The sequence below is a fragment of the Pyxicephalus adspersus genome, unplaced genomic scaffold, assembly GCF_032062135.1.
Source record: "Pyxicephalus adspersus unplaced genomic scaffold, UCB_Pads_2.0 Sca141, whole genome shotgun sequence".
NCBI lineage: Eukaryota > Metazoa > Chordata > Amphibia > Anura > Pyxicephalidae > Pyxicephalus > Pyxicephalus adspersus.
In genome coordinates, this window is record NW_027317148.1 from 1 (window position 1) to 19,023 (window position 19,023).

Genomic DNA, 19,023 nt, shown 5'->3' on the forward strand with positions numbered 1-19,023 from the left:
GATAGATGTAAAGGATAACATTACAGGTTTTATTTTTTGTTGGAAGAATAAAGGAAAGGGAAGCACCAGATATAAACTCACAGAGGTGAAAAAAGTTATATGTTGAAAAAAGTTATATGTTGATACTGTGTAATGTGAAGGATTATTTAGGAGAAATTGTGAACACTGATATAAAGTGATTAGAGTGGATATATTATATTGAGTTATGTCATAGAACACACTGGGTATCCGATTACACTTGAGTGTGTAAAACACACCAGGGGTCAATTGCCAGGGATCCAGGAGACAGACACCAGCGACTGGGGCCACTGCGGACAAAGGGAACACAGGAGACACTGGAAGCAACAGGAGGTACTGGTGATTCAGGGATATCCACAGACAGACAGGAACACTGGAACAGCACAAGGAAGTTGTCCAACAGACTGGACAACGAGGGGTTAACACAAAAGCTAGAAACAGGAAACACTGAATTAAGCAACAGGTGTACAGGAACAAGCTCAGTAGAACTTGGGGCTTGGCCCTAGTGAAGACTTGTTGCACAAACACTTAGTGCAGTGTGTGAGCTAGGTAAATAGCCAGGGCTAGTCCAGAGGCCAGCGGCAGTGGCCAATGGCCAGCGATTGGACGGAATTGATAAAGCTAGGAAACAGAGGCACACCCAGCAGCAGAATCGCCCGCATGCGCAGGAGAGAGGGATCTGCGCTTTAGAGGGGAAGAGATATATTATTATATATATATACATATTATATAAGCCACTGTACAATTACATTACACACTATTTTTTTTTTTTTTGAAGACTTTTTTTATTTTTTTTTGTTTTATAAAAAAAAAAATTTATTATTAAATTTATAAAATTTTGGACATATTTCGGTGAGTTATGCGGTGATCCGTTGTAATTCGGTTAATTATAAGTAATTATTGAGTAATTTGGTGAATTATAGCCTACAATCTAAAATAAGTTTCCATACAAAAACATTTAACACTTTTTGCATGGAAGTTTGGAAAAAATTAGAATACCCAGCGTTCGCGTACGCGTCCCTCGGGGATTCCTGATGATGTCGGTGCGTGCGCCCGTCGATGGGGGTCGTAGCGGGAAATCCACAGCTAGGGGATGAAACCCGTACACCAGACAAAGAAGTCTCATCACACCATCTAATTGATGATGGCCCCTTGCCTTCACTTGTATACAAACTAGACTTGTATACAAAATAATCAAACATTACAATTAAAAAAAAAAGAAAAGAAAAGAAATACTTTCATTATGTGATATCAGAGCTGTTGACGTAAGATATCAGCCAGCCAGATTGTGAGATTTGCTTTTAGTAGTATAGTCCTTACTAACTGTCCATCAGAGGACCTCACAATCCAACGTTCCTACCGGTTTGGCTATGAGGCAGTTTTGGTTGGCTTGTCAAGTTTCAAGTCTGCAAAATTTGCATACAATTTGCATTTAGTTTGAAAAAAAAATAATTTTAGGTTACAAGAGCCACCATATAACTGTTAAATAAAGAATATGCTATTTAGTTTCCCCAGATGTTATTAGTTTATACCCAGCTTGATACTGAACCAATCAGAGAAAAGTTATCTGCATGTGACCTATAATAAAATATATATTATTAGAATGAAGAGCAGTTTATGGTCTTCATAGTGTTATATTGCTGGATGCAAACAGTTTATATGATCACTGGATCAATAATCAAAAAAAAAATAAAAACACAATGAAAACAAACTGGTGGCAATGTGTAGAATGTGAAATATGTAAATAGCTACTCCATATATTCTGTGGCAGTTATTCAAATCAGCATTGACCACTGAAGAGTAAAGGTGCGTACACACTTCCAATTTTTATCGTTCCAATCGAACGACGAACGATCGATTGGGCAAAAAATCGTTCGTATAACAATGAAAAAACGTCCATTTGGGAACACAGGGATTTTTATTGCTGTTGGTTTTGTATCATTGGGGATTGGTGTCTTCATTATGATAAAAGTGTTTTCAGGTAAGTTCAGAAGCTTGTATGTATTTATCAAAGGTAGAATAAAATTGATTTACATATTTATTGCCTTTTGAGTACAAATACATATATATATAAGAGTTAGATAGGATACACCAAGGACACGTGAATATTCTAGAGCAGTGGTTTAAGTTATACATCTCTGTTGGTAGTTTTAATCAAACAAAGTACATCTACAAGCAGGCAAATGAACTGTGCTGGGGTCCTCAGTCAAGAGGAAGGCAAAGGATTGTGGAGAGATTCACAATGTTGCTGCGAAGGAAGAAGCAAAGTTTAGGAGGGACTTTAAATGGGGAACAAATGGTGCTGGATAAGTTGTATGGCTCAGCTCATTACCCCAGGGTTATACAGTCTCAGATAGGGTTTCCTGCCCCCATTGACTTTTGATGACCCATTGGTGATCTCCCTAACATGTACATCCAATAAACACTGTTTATGTCTATGTCTTTATTAAATTTTTTTTTGTTTGTGGAGGTAGGTGATGAATCGGAATACAAAACAGGTATGGGTGTTGAAATCTGACAAAGGTTCCAAACCTTCCACCTGGAATTGATAGGCAATCTATGTTGCCATATTATTCAATCCATAAGATTTGGAGCAAATTGTGGGGGATTAGAATAACAGGAGAGGAACTCTGGATTAAAAGTGAGCATTGCATCCTGAGCTGCTTTTTAACTTTTATTTACTTTGCCCATATATTTAAAATTTAATATCATTTTAAAAAATTCCCAGAATTGGCCTTATTTTTTTATTAAAGCACATACAGGTGAAAACATAAATATAAACACACTGCAAAGCTTCAATTTAACCAAAATTTATATTCATTTATAACTTAGCTTTTCTCATCAGAATTTTTCCCTGAGAGAAGGAAGTGGAATCGTGATCTTCATTTATGGTATGTTCTAACTGAGTGGCATTAGGATATTCTGCCACCCAGGATGACATCTAGATACATAATTTCATGGCTATTAAAATCCACTTTGTAAAACATGCCCTGTGATTCTCCAGAGTTTGCAGAACATCAAGCGGGACACTGCAATGGGAATAAAACAAAAAGAAAGAGGAACAAAACGCAACTACGTTTTTTGTTCTTTTATGTAAGGAAACAAGATTAAAATCTCCAAGTTTTGTTCCGGCGTCCAGTTTGTTGGACCTTAAATCTATTTTATTTTTTTTAACCTGGAATCCGCTACCTTTTATATCTTTCAGTGTTTTGGCTACTTGGAATATTTGCAAGATAATGTCTGATTGCCAAGGGTTGCTTTTTGCACTTCTTTATTTAAAAAAGCCCAGCAGTCTGTAGTGAAAGAAAATATGGAATAGGAAGGATGTGGATGGTTTCCTTGGATCTGGCAGTGAGATTTATCCCTCTATTCCAGAAGTCAGTGACTTTTCTATGATGTTTTTTAGGAAGTTGAAATAGTTGACAAAAATAATTTGGACTTTGTCCTACTCAAGCTCTGACAATCCCTTTAGACCAGCTGAAGACAATTTCTTTGGAGTTATTGCGGAATGCGTGGGTTATAATCCCACCAATCTGTGCTATGCCCCAGGGGTATGTGGTCATGTTGTTTGTGACTGGGTGAATATGAGAGTAAAGCAGCCTACACAAAGAAGCCACATGTATTATTATTTATTAACATATAATATCATATCATTCATATCATCATATCATATCGTATAAGGAATTTTTTGTGCGGTTGCCAATTAACCTATCAGTATGTTTATAAAAAAACATGCAAACCATGGTTTGGGTTGACTCTTAATTCCTTCTATAATGATCTGTATTTGATAAGATTTGCTTAGAAATCTCCCACAGTAATTATATTCTGACAAAGGTTCTAACACCTCTCTCCCCTGCTTTAGTCTCAGAATTCCTTAGAATGTCAATGAAAATTAAATGGAACCATCAACCTTTTCTGCTCCCCCAGTATACATACAGTGTGAAGGAAAACACTCCTTGTGGACAATGTACTCATTGGAAGAGAGAGGGCAAGGCTGCAAGACTGGAGTCAACTGTGATTGTTGCATGCAAATGTGTTCATAATAGTAAAGTCAGTTCTTCTGTCCAGTATTTGTTGAATAAACAGGATGACGGTGGAGAAAGAACATCATGGTATCCCTTATGTCATAATTGTGGTAAAACAGTGATCTCTACTGACAGAAATACTTTGCCAGGCTCTCCTATTTGCATTCATCTTTGTTTTGAGCATATTGCCTGTAGTTTAGCTTTAAAGTTATCCAAGTTCTCTGTTTGTCCTGTCAATATGAAGAAACTACATTTGTCTATTTTGTTCTTTGCACGCCACATTTCCAATATCCCCCAGCCTGGTCATGTGGTATGCGATAAACCTAAAACACACCCGGCATCAGAAAATCAGAACAGTTCGTGACCCAGAATAAACCCAGAATGAACTGAAGTGAAAGTGTTTTTTCCTAAATGTTGATGTCGAAGATCAGTTCTTTTTATCCGAAATAAAAGGAACCAATAGGGTTGTTCCTTCATCCAACTGCACTACACATTATTATTAGCTAGTATTTATATAGCACCAATATATTACCCAGCACTTTACCATATGAACCATAAGTCCATAGTCATATCACTAACTGTCATTAACCTAGTCTAAGGACAATTTTTTAGGGAACATCGATTTACCTTTCTTGGGTAATCTACACAAGCACAGGGAGAACATACAAACTTCATGCATATAATGCCCTAGCTGGATTTCGAACCTGTGACCCAGTGCTGCAAGAGTGCAAACCAATGAGCCAACCTTGCTGCCTTACACATTATAAAAAAGGAAAGCCAAGCTGTCTGCTATGAGTCACATATTATAAAATGACTCGGATTGTTAAAAAGACAGTAAATAGACAAAAACCAAAATGTTTCTTGCCAACACTTTTAAGAGAAATTTAAAGGTACTAATTAATTCAAATAAAAATTTGAATTAATATTTCATGAAAGTTCTGATTTATCCAGGTCATTGTATTTCTAGTAGTAGTGTGTCTCATTCAACTGGACTTGTTTTGGTAATGTTGATGACGTTTTATGACCTAACCTATATGAAGGCGCTTCATCAGATCTCCCAGTATAGGAAATACCCCATCATGTAAATCCACCAAGCACAAACACTTTAATTAAGCCCCCAAGTAAAAGATAAGAATAGGATATGGCCAGTCCCTTAGTGGTAGGTTATAGATTACTAAAGTAATTGCCGAGCCCAATATATATAGATTGGCAGAAAAAATAAAGAAAGTAGCAGCTCTTTAAGGCAACATTATTATTATTATCCCCTTCTTCGGGGGAAAATGAGACCCTAAAATTTATTTTTATATTTGTATAAATTTTAGGGTCTCATTATCCCCTGATAAAGCTCAGAGGAGGGAAATGCGTAGGGTGAGACTATAACTATATGATGTACAATTTGACCTGCTAAACTGAGATTGAAATTATCAGTGAGAACATCTACTCTAAATACAATTGTTAAGTTAATATTGTAAAAAAGCATTGTTTTACTCTTTGTAAAAAGGAGGTAATTTTACACTTTTTTCCTCACAAATGTATGTACTTTTGTTAGTCTGTGTTATTTTATTAAGCTAAATAAAAAATTTTAATAGTTTTTACAATAAAACGTTTGCCTTAAAGAGCCGCTACTTTCTTTACTTTTTCTACCCACCAAGTAAAAGAGTCTATCTATGTCTAATTAGAACAACCATCTCTGAACAGGGGACCCTCGACATCATCTGTCTACCACCTCGCTTTTCTTTCCACTAATGCTTTTATAAATGATCTACCCCTGCATTTTGACAACTGGCATTTTCAGTTTTGTAACTTAAAGTTTTAACACCTATGCAGACTTCCTGACACCAAGGATAGGATTATGCTTATAGAAAAGGGTGCTTCAACAAATGCTACACCTCCTGGTCTTGGACAATCAACATCTGCAGTGTCACATTCCATAGGTATTGAGATTATCCAGAATTCCAACAGATTCAGACATGCTGGAGACAGGTAATCTCTGGATGTTTGAGTGACTACATACAATACCTGAAAATCAAAGCTCTTGAGAGGCGAGGAGTTCAAGAAAATAAAATGAGTATGTGAGGCATGAGGCTGCTTCTACCCATCTTATTACCATATGAACTCTGATTCTACTGCTAGGACTTTCTTTTTTTTTTAAAGAAGAAATGGTAAGTGAGGTTGACAAGCACATTTTACATATTTTCTTCAATTCTTTAGTCTGGTAAAGAAAACATGTTGTGGAATAAATGTATGAGGTGCCATAGTTGACCCTGTTGACACACAGCAATCTAAATACTACTATTGGTTAAAATGTTTCAGCTGAAGTTGTGACTACGAGTTCACTTGTATGTGGGGAGTTATTGGTGTCTGCAGGTATGTGTTAACAGTCTATATACACTACACAGCATAAGGCTAAGCTGTACAGGCAGTGGGTACAATGGTCCAATATGGCTCCCGGGGGTTGGCACCTTGCCACCTATCTGGTTGCGCCAACCACTAAGTGGTACCTAGAGATGCCTCATGTGGCAACCCACCAAGGCAGCAATCCACAGACATGAGAAAGTGGTAACCACACCACAACCTCATCACTAATCTAGACTAAGCCTTATCCTAATTGTTTTTTTTGTTGCCCTAAGAAAGGGAACACCCACCTTCTAGATTGTAAACTCTTTGGAGCAGCATCATCCCCTCCTTCTATGTCACTGTCTATATCTGTCATTTGCAACCCCTATTTAATGTACAGTGCTGCGTAATATGTTGGCGCTATATAATTCCTGTTTAATAATAAGGGATATTGCCCGTCCCTTTCTGCAATGAACACCTGCTTGATCATGGATTTTTCAAAGTGAGACTTTAGTTCACTTTCACTTTAAAAATGGTCTGGAAGCCACCACTAGTATGCTGCCATATATTACATTGGTGTTCTTGGGTTTAATTATGGTTAAAAAAAAGGTCATCAATAACTTTGAATATTGATGGTGTGATGGTCGCTGAGAGATTACATACATATATTTCATACATTTTTGTATGAACTTTACCTTATTCAGTGATAGCAGCAATAATACATTCAGCCCCAGGAAGGAGCAGATTCTTCTTTCCCACAATGGGCTATTGCTATGAATTTACTTTTCCTTTGGGCCCTAAAACCCAGCATAATCATTTATAAATAAATTTCTAGGAAATTGCAGCACATTCCTTACATGTGGATCAGAATGCCCTAGGCGGGCTACATTTACTTCTGAAACAAACCAATTCCGAGGAAAAATCACTAAACTTCTTTCTTTTTCATATAGGAAAAGCCCTGTTGTTCCAGGGTTGTAGACATTTTGCCCAATGTTTGGAACTGATTTAAGAATAGCAATTGCTAAGGGCCCCAACTGACAATGTGGAAGGGAGCTTGAAGTGAATTGAATAAGGGGCCCATACTTCATATTTGCTGAGGACCCCATTTTGTCCAAAGCTATGTCTGGCCAACATCTTCCACATTTGGGACCTTCACCATCCTGAATCACCAGGCCAGAATGGTGTAATGTACATTGGACATGTGCACCTCTATGTACATTTACAGGCAGGTAAGTTTTTGGTATTGCAGAGGAGACATGGCGTGTTTCTTCTGCAATAATGACCTTGCTGCTCTCAATTTTTTAGCATTTCTAAGACAAAATTGTTTTATTTTAAATTTTATGATATTTATCTGGCCTGTATTGTTCTCTATGTCCCTGTTTGGATTGAGGATTCTTCTATTAATACGTCTGGAGGAAAGAAGGGAAAGGGTGTGAATAAGGCTCCGGAGAGCAATATTTTTAATATGAAGACAAGATCAAGAACGTGAGGAAATTATAGTAAACTTGGGGAAAGCCACCTAAATGTTACTTTTTTCTGGTACCTGGTGGCCTTGGTTGGTGCTCCCAAAAGTGCCAATGAAATAATAGAAATTGCAATGTCTTGGTGCAAAATCAATGAAATGCTATATGAAGCACATAACATACCTGCCATTCAACTGTTGACCGTGCTGAGCCTAAAACACATGCTTTAGGAATTAAATCTATTTCAGTGGTTTAAAGAAAAAGTTGCAAAACAACCGTTGCTTGTATTATCCTAAATTGAACTGTGTGTGTATGGGGGGATCAGGGGACAGTCAGCCTAGAGCAGGGGTGGGCAAACCTTTTGACTTAGGGGGCACAATGTGTAAAATTTTGCCAGAGGGGCCGGGTCGATGGTAGAGTGGGTGAAGTTATGCCATCATGATGCCCCTGAACGTGAAATCATGATGGCATAACCCCCATTCTCCCATTGCAGGCTCAGATCCGGGGATGTGTTCCGCAGCTCTGGCCGGTGGGCACCCCGGCAGTGGTCCTTCTCCTGACCCTGCTCAGGGTGGCACCGCCCGCGGAACACCCAAAGGGCTAGAGAAACATCCCCATTGGACCGTATACAGCCCGCGGGCCGTAGTTTGCCCATGCCTGGCCTAGAGCGAAAAATATCTGATGTTAGGCCCATTTGAAGTTGAAGTTCAGATAGTAGAGGCTGAGAGTGGTACTAAACAAACTTTTTTCACGAGAGGGCCAAAAGATAAGGTAGAAAAAAAAGCACCTGAAAAAATTCAAAGAAAAAACCTTAATAACTGTGTTGATGTTCACTTTTTGGGCAAATTACCAAAATCATTACAATTTTCAATATTTCAAGTTCAATGGTTGCCTTGTTTGTAGTGCACATCAGCAGCCCCCTGACCGGTCAATAAAAGTACTCACCACTATTTACCTGAACAATGGACCTAGTGGCTGATATTTACCCCAGTCCTGGGAGTTGAGAGACAGAGAGAACCTGTATTTAGTGTACACAGCAGACAATGGCTTCCCACTGTGTATAGTTAAAGTGGCCACAGTTAAAGTGGAACTAAACACAGCAAAACCTGTCCCTGTCCTGCACCATAACCACCACCATCTTGTTCCTTCTGTTATTTGTTTCAATCTGAGCCATCTTTATTGGTGGGGCCAGGATGAGATTTATTCAGTCCTGGCAATGGCAGACGAAGCCAGGATGTGCTGGGTATACCGGCAGCCATACCTGAGTTTGACAGGCAAAGAGAATGATCAGGCAGGTAAGAATGCTTGTAGATCTGCCTGTTCCTTGCACTATGTCAGCCGTTCTTTAAAGAAATACCATCTATTCAACCTCCTATTATCTAGACACTGGTTAAGTTTCCAGAATAGTTCAGATTTCATCTGACCATACTTCAATGGAGAATTTCCATTGATAGTTCATCTGGGGTTCGCCTGCACTCACCCACGTGCCTCGAATCAGCTGTGACCACAGGTTCGCACAGTCACTGGGCTGTATTTATCAATGATAGTTACAGCCCCGTGACCGTGGGAACTGAACTCAGATGAGTGAATGGAGTTGCTCCATTTAGAGTTCATCTGGAGTTCGCCGGCAGTCAAAGCTAATTGGAGGGACATTGTGTGCCTCCAATCAGCTGTGACCACAGGTTCCCACGCTTCCTGGGCTGTGCTTATCAATTATAAGTACAGCCCAGGGAGCGTGGGAACCTGCACTTCAACGGAATTCGCTAAATCGGTTTGGTCCAGTTTCACGGACCCATCGGAAGTTCAGGGATATTTTCACGAGAATGTCAGAGGCATTCTTGCTCATCCCTATTGAAGACATTTTGCAGCCTATCAAAGCTGCTTCTTCAGTTCTACCAGTGTAGGATATACCCGACCATTAAATGCCACAGACCATAAATACCTTAAAACCATGAAATATGACACTGCAGATGTTATTTGTTCAAGATCCAATAGTTTGAAAGTGGTATCCTTGGTGTCAGGAACTTTGAGTAGCTGTTAAAACTTCAAAATACATGGCTGAAGGTGTGAAAAGTTTTAGAGACTTCATAACAGCAATATAGGTGTAAGACAGGTGGTGTTGACCAGGTGGTGTTGAGGCCCCCATCCCTTGTTCAGAAATAGTTGTTCTAATTTGAAATAGATGCCTTCATTCCCTCATCTTGAAAACCAGCTGTCTTCTTTGTCCAAAACAATTCACCTTATTGTCCTGGAAAATGTGTTTCTGCCTTTCTAGGACAATAAAGGTACAATACATGTTTTGGACTCAGCAGTCAACTTCTTTGTTGGGTTTCGGAACTTTAAACAAGTAGAAACCCAAATGGGTCAGTTGAACCCAAAATTGGCATTGGCGCTATCTCTGTGCAGTAGGCCTTACTCCAGACAAATTTACTGCAAGCAAATGATCATTGTATAGACAATGTTGTCCATGTGTTATAAGAGGTATATGGGATCATCATCCACCATAAATAATAAAGACTTTGGGAACTATGTTAAAGCACTTATGAAGAGTCTTCCAGTTTCGTATGTTTTCAGCAGCAGTGATTGGTCTATGCTATATTCACTGCATTATAAATAGCCTTCTTTTTGTAATACTCACTGGGAGATCCCTTTTGCTGTCCCCAGGCCAAATACATTTCCTTATTAATTCTGTAAACTAATTAGTGATGTAAGTACATAGTCATGTCCTGGGGGAGAGCCGATACTTCATTCCCACAATGTATTATTTCTGGGATGTGAGCTTTTCAGGCACTTAACTCAGCATGACATGTTACAAATAGATTTCCAGGACACTGAATGTTCATTTCTGACGCCTAAATCGGAATTCCATGGTCTGGGTATATTTAGCTCCAAGTTAAGAAAATTTAATTAACTCACTTATCCAATATCCATATCCAGCTATAAACTGTTCCTTCTATTCTTCTTCACTCCTTCCTTTACTTCCTTTTATTCCAAACTCATCTATCCAATACTGAGTCCATCTATCTCTCCAAATATTTTTTGGTTTAAAAAAATACACCAAGGAATGCATTTTTTGTTGAGTTCGATTTTATACTTGTTTGTTACTAATTTTGTGGTGGTGAATCCAGAAATGACCCCATTTTTTTGCTATCACATCCAGTTTTTACAATACAGGGTACCCTCCACATACAAATTTTTTCATACAATGAAAAAATAATGAAATAACTTGAATGTACTGTTTATTTAAATGTCTTTTGTTCATACAAAGGATTTATTGTTACTCCAGGACAAATTTTTTGTACACTAAAACATTTGAAAATTAATTGGGTAAGTGGTTAAGGTAAAAATGTACGCTTATAGCTTTTTCTGGACTGTTCAGTGTTAGGACAATCCTGCCGGATGCTCCAACAATAGTCAGCAATCATATGTACATCCCATCTACCCTGATACCGTCCTTCCATGACATTCTAATCTTGGTGGAATCCTTCACCTTGTTCATCACTGACTGCACCAAGGTTTTTGGGAAGTTAGAAAGATGGCTATGCAGAAAATCCACCTTGATGCTCATATTGCAACCGTGCATTTTGCATCTTTCCAAGGGATTCTGGACAATTTCTGTGTATCTATTTGCTTGTGTGTTTCCAAGAAAGTTCTTGACAATGGCTTTGAATGATAACCAAGCATTCTTTTTGACTTCTGACATTGTCCTGATAAAATGTTCATCTTTGATGAGCTGCCAAATCTGATGCCAAACAAAACACAGGCCTTTATTTTTTCAAATGACAGGCCAGGACATGATAAATTAGGTACTTGAAACATTCTCCTTCAATTGGCAAAGCTTTAACGAACTGCTTCATCAGACCTAGTTTCATGCACAGAGGCGGGAATATAATATTCTTTCTATCAACAAGGGGCTCATGTACAAAGTTTGGATCAGCTAGATTTAGGGCAGATCTTGGAGGCCAATTCCTCTCCACCCAATGCCTCTCACGAGCTCTGCTGTCCCACATACACAGATAACAGGGTTACTTGGTGTATCTGCGTTGCTGACCAAGAAGGAAACATACCATTTTATGGTCAACACAGATGACCCAATTGTGTTGGTGATATTGCCACAACTCAATGACTCTCTTTATGTCTGCATTTTCTTCACAAAGAAAAACTGAATGGCCAATTGGGACTGACCCAAATATATTGCCATTGTGAAGGAGGACACACTTTAAGCTCCGCTTTGAGCTATCGATGAATAGTCACCATTCAGTTCAGTTATAGATTGGAATTCCTGATTCCTCCATTAAACCAGGTATGTTATGGCAATACACAAAGCCACTGTCAGTTTTAAAGTACTGCAGAAATGCAATTTCTCTGTTCAAAAGTACGATACCTTTGTACCGTTGTTAAGTTTTCTCACGCCGTCTTGATGCTAGAAGTTCAATCAGGTGCCAAATCGGTCAACTCGTGCTGATCAAATCCCTTCCAAACAGAGTCCTCTTCAATTTCAAACTCTTCATCATTGTTGTCACCTAGTTCATCACCATAATCATGTTCTTCAAGAGGGGATAGTGTAATGAAAACCGGCACTGGGAATTGATCTGAATGAGCCACTGGGCGTATAGGTAGACTAGGATACTCTATGTTACATTTATTTTTCTTGATATATCCTGAAGTTTTCACTGTACAAAAGTAACAGTCACTGAAATGATCCCCTGGCTCCCACCAAATCATAGGTATACCAATTGGCATTCTATCACATGTTCCCTTTGTCCACATTCGTAAACCCTCGACACGCTGTTTGCACACCTTAATAAAATTTGGTCAAAATTTTTTTTTTGATTTTAAAGTATAACAAAAGAGAATGAAGTTACACTTCACTTCACTACACTGCTGAGAAAGCACTATGTGCCCAGGAAAGGAAAGGGGGGGGGGGGTCAGGTCAACTGTCAACCTACATTACCACATTAGTGGAATATTTAATCTTTGCAAGGCATTCAGGAACTGCCATGTACCGACTCAATAACAATTTGTAGTTAGTGTCCATTTAAGAGACATTCTAGAGTGCACCACGTGTTCCCATATCTGTTCTCACTCCTCCTCCTTCAGGGGCAAACCAATGTCCCCTTGCAATAACTTAAATGTCATACAGGGCTGAAATCACCCCTTTGTATTTTTTAATCTTTTTTATTGAAGTTTTAGCAATTTTCCAAAAAGAATAAATAAACAACCAAAACAAAAAAGAACAACACATACCAGGCAAGCAAAATAGAAATCACCCTTCCCACCCATCAGGCAATCAGGCACAAATATAACGTTTTTAGACAACAAATCTATAACAAAAATAAAAACACGGGGAGCCTACCCACTATTGACTGAGGATAGTGCTTTATTTGTAGGAAGCTGAAAATTTCTGAAAAGAGGTCCTCATGAGCCACTTGGAACGATAGAAGTGGTGGAAGAAGTGAGGGCCAGGAAACTGATGGAGTCTGTTAAGGCCATGCTCCACCCAAAAATAAACTATCCAACTCACGAGGGAAGAGCGGGTTGCCTATAACAGTGGAGATGGGGGGGTGGGGTGCTAGCCTGTTGGAGTGCTTCATTGAGTGCCAGAACTGGAGGGAATGTTTGAGGATGGGATTGGCAATATATTTTCTGGTGGATGTAAGGATTCCACATGGTATGCTGTCAAAGGGGCTAGTTGTGTCTTTCCATATATTTGTATCTGTGTATCTGTGTGTCTATCTATTTATCTTACAGTCCTAATATGTCTACTTTTAAAATATTGATTTTCTTCATCGAAGTCTCTCTATTATCTTACTTATCTACTTACTTTTTCCTTTTTAATCTAAATACCTCAGCTTTTATTTTGTTTCCTTTTTTTTTTTTTGGTCACGCTACATAAACTGCAGCAGAATCTTTTAAGTATTGCAGAAAACTAAAAAATGCTTTATTATATTTTAATTAGGAGCAGATTCATTGTGGCCAGACTGATGTGAAAGCCTTAAGGGGGGCTTTTGTTGTGTTAGACGTCACGGAGGACGTCACTGTGTGTTTACGTAGCTGCTGTTGTCAGAAAAGTGTCTGTGTGATAGAATTGGTTGGATCCTGGCCCAGATTCTCATTACTCAACAAGAATTCCAGCCAGCTTTATACCATCTTATACTCCTTTCCCTGTTCAAACTTTACTGAGCTGCTGAAACTGCTGTGAAAGTAACCGTGAGCTCTGTGATTGTAAATGTACACAGCCTGAGAAGGGCCGGAGGTAAGGCAGGGGGACAGACGTTGGGTAAGGGGGTAATAAATAGTCAAGGGGGCTTCTGGAGTAGCTGGTCCTCCTAATTGTATTTGTATTGGGCCTAACTTCTACATAGCTTCATAATACAGATCACAATATAGTGGAAGTGTAAAACTTCCTAATACAACAATGAGATAAAACAAAGATTATGTACATAGTACTGGCAGTGAAGTGCATCAGTAAATCACGCCTCGGGTGATATTTTGGGAGGAATTGTTTTCTTTTATTGATATAACAACAAATGTTGATATAAAACAATTTATATATAAATATTTAATATTATGAAATCATGAACTGATTATGTTGTGAAAAAAGATATAAATATTACTCATTACTTGTAGCAATAATTTATTATATTACTACAAGTATATATTACTTGTTATAGTTATTTGATTTTGTTGTGGATAGGGAGCGATGTAGATAGAATACCGTATAGTGTAGAACTTATCTGTGATTCTTGTCCCATTCTTTTTTCTGTGATAAAATGGACCATATTTTATCTGTGGGATATTATTATTGCATTAACATATATATATAAGTAATGTAATTTATTAGGGTTGAATATTTATCACATCTGTTGAGTTGGTATTTTGTGTAGTTGATAATAATATATTTAGCGATTCACACCAAGACATTAACATTTGATGTTCTTATGCACAGAGATGGAATGTGATATTTGATATTTAACACTTCCAAAGATGTTTAAATCTCTTTAAACAATGCAGACAGTACTATATCCAAAACAGCTGCAAGTAAAAAGGCATAAAAAAAACAGACTTTTAGTTTTGAATAGTGTTGGTAAGATTTTTAAGGCGTTTAGGCCGGTCACTTAGCAAAGTAAATTATTTCACTGCAATAGATAATTCACTTAGCTCTTACATTTTGCAAAGAATAACACATGCAAGGTAATTTAAAAAAGTATGATCCCTGCTTGCACATGATTAGATGGCTGAAGGCAGCAGAACTTTCATTAAGTTAAGCGAAATCGCTGACCAAAGTTGAAATGGCACAATGCTGTGCTAAAGTACCATGAAGTCCAATAGCCATTTTGGGACACAATTGTATAATAATGTGGAAAGGGGGTATTGTGGCCTTGAAATTACTTTGCAGAACTCCAAAAAGCATTATGTCTCTGAAACTTAGGTGTATCAAATTATTGTCTTATGGTTCTGCATTGTGTAATGACTCCAGCAAAATGTGCATTGCCTTGCAGATTGGTATTCTGGAATATAATATAGGTTTTTAATGTCATCCATGTCCATTAGGTGACTTAGCTTCTCTTTTTACCCTAGTGACCATTGTCCCTGAGCATAACAATAAATGAAAATCCTAACTTGTGAGTTGAATTTTGAGGGCAGGGATAGAAAAGAAATGGTCCAGTGAAGACATACAATTCCGTGGATGACTATGAGAGAGATTTCCTTCTCTTGACCAATCTGCAGGACACAATTTTATAGGAAATCTCATGAAAAAAAATTTCATGATTTTTACTATTTTCCACTTTATCCAAATTAGAAAAAAAACTCTTCAATTTAATGTTTTTATATGAAGCTGTCAGATGGAAAATGTTTACACTGCCATTAATAATTTATTTTTGAAGGTAAAAAGTCTGCAGCACTTCTCTTTTTACAGACACTAACATGAATATGTTCAGTGTGCAGATATAATCCTTTTGAAATTGTTGTATGCATATCTAATTAAAATAAAAAAATATATTATATGGCAGCTTATCGGTTCCTAGATGTGCAGACTGCATTCATTTTCTACTTTGCAGGTTTATTTTTTTTATTTATTCTGGTGATCTTGCCATTAAAGCACTTGGGTGACAACATTAACTCAATGTATTGTATCTGTAGGCAAAAAGTCTGTTAGGACTATTATTTATATTAACTAGTATTTTATATAGCACCAACATATTATAAAGCACTGTACAAAGTCCATTGTTATATCACTAACTGTCCCTCAAAAGGGCTCACAATCTAATGTCCCTACCATAGTCATATGTCATTAACATAGTCTAAGGACAACTTTTGGGGGAGCCCAATTAACTTAATGTTTTTAGGACGTGGGAGGAAACCAGAGTACCCAGAGGAAACTCCTGTAAACGCAGGGAGAAATAACAAACTCCCTTTCTACTACTACTACTTCTACTCCTTTCCATAACATAGAAGGTTAGTATTCTGAAAGTCACAGAAAACACTGTAAAAAGTTAATAACATTGCTGCAAATATATTTGAGGTGCTTACAGGACAGCATTGGATTTCTAGCAGAATCAATAGCTTTACCAAATATTAGAAACCCTTCCAATTGTATATTTAGGGGACAAAAGGGAGCAAATAGGAGAAGTTCATTGTTAGAACCTGTATATTTGTGTATTGTATGTATTATAGATCATCAGCCGTAATAATATACAGTATAATAATATACAGTACTCCAGTAATACCATGTGATTTCTTTTTCTGTACAGAGACTAACTTGTAACTAACAAGCATTGAACTAATACATACCAACCCAAATCCATACAATGTATAAAGCAGCCATGGTTTTTCCAGGAATGGTTATGTTTTCCCTCGTCATGATGATCTGTATCTCTGGAATCAGCTCAGGTAAGTGATATGTTTATAATGATATGTGGACGACCCTTCCTGCCTTTTATTTACACAACAATACAATGTTCCTGATATCTTCCATGTCAGTGAGAAGAAAAGTGAGGAGAGATCCAACATTGTTGAGCTGTTCTCAACAATGGGGCTTCCAATTGTGATGTCTGTTCCAGGGACAAAGATGGAAATTCTCCTCATTATTCCTTTACACAAAAATAAATATCTTCATGGGATTTTACCTCTTCTCTTGTCATATCCAAAAGTTAAAAACAAGTTTTGGCTATACATTCACTTTGTACATACACAAACAATCAATTTGAGGTGAATCCATATTTCTTTTCAAACTTTTGGGAAGTAAAAATCCACCTCAAACACCATGAGATTCCCTCTGGTAACTTATTATTTTAGGAAGCTTCTTCAGGGGCTCTAATTCATTTTTATTATTTTTGAAACTAGGCCTGTCAAACTCTAAATCTCTTTGTGAATATTCATATATCCATATCAATGTAATACAATGATATTTTAGAACAATTGTTTTTTTTTCTGACAGTTTCTTTTGTCTCATTTGCAGCGAGTGAGTCCAGTTTTGGCAAAAACAATGCAAGTAAGTGCTGTACTATTGTATCAACGTATTTCAGTATGTTTTTGGCATGTGGGTAAAAAACAAAAGTGTCCAATGGAAACCCAAAAAAATAGAAAATACAGGGAGGACATACAAACACTATACATAGATAGTATTCTTGCTGAGATTTATTCTGAGGACCACTGATCCATCATGTCACCCAAACCTAATTGTGTTGAGTAGGGTAGATATTTTTTTAGTTGAGTATTCAGAGTTTAAATTTAAGTCGGTGGCAATACTGATTGAGAATGTGAGCACTCTAAATGCAAGCACAAAAAGAGGCAGTCTCAAAATTAAATATATAGCGGGCAACAAGCACTAGGAACTTTGCTAAAACCACCACCACTGGCTGCACCAATATTAGCCAAAATATTGCAGAACTAAAGTCTTTTTTTAAGCAAGTGTGTACTATATGGACCTGATTTATTAAAGCTCTCCAAGGCTGGAGAGGATACACTTTTATCAGTGAATTGGGGTGATCCAGGTGACCTGGTTGCTGGCTGCACAGCTCAGTTTATGGGCTTTTCACATTTTTTTCCATTGTACAGTATGTCATTATACTCTTATATTTACATTTGGGACAGAGACCATTACTGTACTGAGGAAAGTTGCTCCCCTTACCATGTTCTTCTATTTCATTTGATTAAAGGTTGTTTTAGGTATGTTTAACCACCTAGCCGTTAAGCCCGACCTTCGTACGGGCAAAAAAAATGGCTAGGATGGTTAAGCCCGTATTTTTGTCACATCCTTACCTCCATGATTCATATTATCTACTAGAACCCCTGTTCGGACATATTTCTGTAAGTTACAGGTCTACAATTTAAAAAAAAAAATTTCATGAAAAACAGTGGATCGCTTTCGGTACAGAAATCTAGACCTCAGTGTAACGCTCAGGTGGTTAATAATTAATGTCTGGTCCCTGGTAAAGAATAAAAGAGATTCATACAGAGATCTTATTGTAAGGAAATGATCATATCCTTTCCTGTGGAACATAGCATCACCTTCATCACCTTCTACTAATGGAACAAACTAAATCAGATGGGAAATGATAACAGGGCTTCTTAACTTGAATTTTCAGAGTTTGTAATGATGTGTCATTGTGTTTCCTCATAATCCTTGCTTTTCTTTATAATCTTTTTTTTTATTTACTCTTCTCTTACAAGTAAAGAAACCTACACTCAATGTGATCTACTTCGTTACGTTAATGATTGGTATCTTCTTAGTTATCATCTTCTTTGCTTTTTTGACAAAGCGATGTAAATGTGAGTATAACAGATTAATATTATAAAATGCGGTTATTTTTTTTTTCTTTCCTGATTCAGTCTCTTATGTAATTTTCAGCAAAGGAGTCCAGTTTTGATATTGATCTCCAAGGTAAGTACTTTAATTTGAGTATTTGGCATGCTTGGGTTTTCCGTGATACATTCTGTGTGTGCTGACCTGGAATGGATCTGGTCCAGGATTCAAAACATTTACTAGCAAATAGCAAATAATTTTGAAAAATCCAGTCCATGTTTTGTGGATCACCCAGCTTCACTTCTGAAAGTGTATTATCCCCAGCCTGGAGAGCTTTCATGAATCAGGGCCATTATATGATTATTATTAGAAAGTACCAATTTTTCATTATTTTTTCCGGGTACATAATTTTGCATTTCTTAGCTGTTAA

General features: G+C 37.5%; 1 long non-coding RNA gene across 1 annotated transcript; it reads left to right on the plus strand.

Moving 5' to 3' along the window:
* The first annotated feature begins 17,306 nt into the window (after nucleotides 1-17,306).
* Nucleotides 17,307-18,795, plus strand: LOC140344899 (uncharacterized). The gene is made up of 3 exons (XR_011923698.1): nucleotides 17,307-17,339; nucleotides 18,521-18,619; nucleotides 18,699-18,795. It is a non-coding gene; the product is annotated as an uncharacterized lncRNA (long non-coding RNA).
* Nucleotides 18,796-19,023: the final 228 nt, after the last annotated feature.